Source organism: Ruditapes philippinarum, unplaced genomic scaffold, assembly GCF_026571515.1.
Source record: "Ruditapes philippinarum isolate M1 unplaced genomic scaffold, ASM2657151v2 ctg3203_1_1_1_1, whole genome shotgun sequence".
Classification (NCBI taxonomy): Eukaryota; Metazoa; Mollusca; class Bivalvia; order Venerida; family Veneridae; genus Ruditapes; species Ruditapes philippinarum.
The window spans coordinates 48,171-51,004 of record NW_026864551.1 but is presented as its reverse complement, the minus strand read 5'-3'; the positions used below and the strand labels follow the sequence as shown (position 1 = coordinate 51,004).

The 2,834-nt window shown below is 29.8% G+C and overlaps 1 long non-coding RNA gene across 1 annotated transcript; it reads left to right on the top strand.

Moving 5' to 3' along the window:
- Positions 1-1,278: 1,278 nt before the first annotated feature.
- On the top strand, positions 1,279-2,834 carry LOC132726042 (uncharacterized). Its single transcript, XR_009625138.1, has 4 exons — positions 1,279-1,549; positions 2,111-2,188; positions 2,363-2,462; positions 2,690-2,834. It is a non-coding gene; the product is annotated as an uncharacterized LOC132726042 (long non-coding RNA).

The window sequence follows — 2,834 nt, the reverse complement described above, 5'->3', positions numbered from 1 at the left end:
TTTAAGCACTTTTTGATAACGTATATCAAAATGACGTTCCGTGCGGTTGTAAGCTGTTATATGGCAACTGCAGCATCTCTCCCTGTATTTCATCGATGTGTTTATATTTCTCCGTGTTTAAGCCCTGAAGAGTAACAAGTGCTCAAGACCGCTAGGTGGCTTACAGGATGTTGTGTAAATACATTAGTTCTCATAAACATCCCGAATAACCGAGTCTTATTTTCATAAATTGTATCCACAATTGATCCCGATAGGCGTTTTTCTCTAGAAACTCTATCTTTTTATTCTAATTTAATTGTTTTAAACTGTAACAGTTGAAAGCTTCACGACAAGAGGTGGAACTACTTTCCAAGCGTTCAGGATTTATGATTTTATTTTTAATGGTGTTACGCAATATATAAAGTATACTGTAATTATATAACAATTTTACAAGGGACGTTTTTTGGCACGCGCAAAATGGCTGCGAAGGATTGGTCAGCTGTGCAGAGCAAACCTTTAGAAGAACCGAATAAAATGCTACCTTGACAAATGTCTGGTTAGATATCTAAATTACGGTGAAGCGTTACGACACAAAAAATCCATACTAGTAGTACACGTTTTGTATTGTGGCATGACAGATACGCTTAAGTCAATGTCGTATTGTGCCATGTGCTTAATTAAACTATAAAATAAGGAAATGTCCATCAATTCAAGCCTTGCATTTTGGCAGAAACATAGTATATAAGACATTAAAGAGTCAGATCCGTTATGACAACTAACCACAATGAACAAAGTTTCCTAGTTTAATTGATAGATTGTTTTCAGATGTTTTATAACAATGCTATGCAAAAGCTTTTAAACTGATGTTGCATACAAAATGATAACAATCGTGGACGAAAGATATTCTCGGTCGCAATAAATATTTCAAAATCGAAGACAATATACAATCTTTCGTCTAGAGCGCCATTTCTACAATGAGTTAGAACGTGCCCAGCAGGCACTCGACGTTGTTTCAACGTTGAAACAACGTTGAAATATGGTCGTGACGTTGTTCAACCAATATTCAACTATGGACGACCATACGGATATATTGCCAATGTATATACAACGTTGATTCAACGTTGTTTATGGTCGAAGTTTTACATTTAGTTTAATCATTATATAAACTTTTATACCACTTATTTTGTGATATTATTCCTTTATTGAATTAGTCTGTAAGTGATTTTTGTCAGGAAAATTTGCGTTACAATCTTTTTCCGTATACATGTATTGAAAATTAGCGCTTAAACAAATATAAAGCTGGAAATAATTTTCACTTTCTATTAACGCTTTAAATATTAGTTAATATGTTTTGTTGTTTGTTGTTTTATTTTTTAGTTCTTTATGAATAATATTATTTAATAAATTGATATTAGTCAAAACCCCGTTTATAAAATAACGCTGGTCAGGGGAAGTAATTGTTGCGGTCTATGATTTTGTTTGTTTGTCTATGATGATCGTTTGTGCAAATGGTGGCGCTGTTTGGAAAATTTGAAAACAACACGATTGGCAATTTATTTGGATTTCGAAGGTATTACCGTTATATTTTACTTTAGTTTACTGATTATTTTCTAAAATATTAATATTTATTGTTTAAATTCTACTTTAATTTACTTTATGAAATAAATGAGAGATATAAACACATGATTGAGTTGATTTGACACGTTTTCGCGACCTGGGTTCGATAGGCCTTGTAAGCATAAAGTTATTGATGTCATTGGCAATTTATGATTTTACAAATCTTGCCTTTCTTTAATTTATTTTTCATATTATTAAACATTTATCTGTACTATATCCTATTTAGAATTTAATCAATTTTAAAATTGAAACCTATAAAGTAGTTCGGCCCACTTAATTTACGTCCAAAGACGATTCGTCAATATATATAACTATGTTTATATTTTATTGATAGTATAATACAGTGTTAATTAGTTTGAAAAAAATACATTATAATGATTAGTATTAATTTAAAAAACAAATTTGAGTGTTAAACTTTAAAGTTTAATAGTCGTAAATTTAAGGGGAATAATATAATAATATAATATAATAATAAATCTATTTCTATTTTATTATATATTATTTTATATTCTAGATCCTGGTCCTGGCTGAAATTTAGAGTATTGCAGCTGTAGCCTGTATACCATACATTCAACATGAAAAGGAGTTTCAGGTTTGTTACATTGAAATTTATTCTTATTAATCTATATAGGCCTATTTGAATTTCTTTACAATACAAAGTATAAATTTTTCAACTACTGGATATTTATCTTGTTTTAAAATATATTTCTTTCGGAACGTTCCTGTAACATTATTAATTTAAAATTTACATATTTGTTGATTTCAGGATGCTGCATAAAATGGTCTTAGCTAGAGCCTAGAATGTTAATTTCTTGGAAATATGCTGGAAGGAACTGACGGGGAGCAGTTTTTCTTACCAATCATAGGTGAGACTTTTAAATAGCTTCTTTTTAAAAAGATTTTGTTGTCTTATATACAGTATTTGCTGTTAATATCAAACTTAGCTATGTTTCAATTTCTATGCTGTTTTATGATGTAAATCTTAGAGAAAAGCATTTTAAGATAAAAAAAATCACTAAGTTGAGTAATTATATGTATAATTTGAGATTGACCAAGTCACTTTTAACTACAAACTTCTAATTTTTATTTGCAGAAGCAGTAAGAGACAGCCAAAGAAGTACTCAAACACTTAACATACCCGGAAAGATCTAGAAGAAAAGATTGGAACAGATTGTAGCTTAATTGTTAAAACTATTAAAGTGAATTTAAGCTGCACTTGAACTGTATTTTTGAAATAA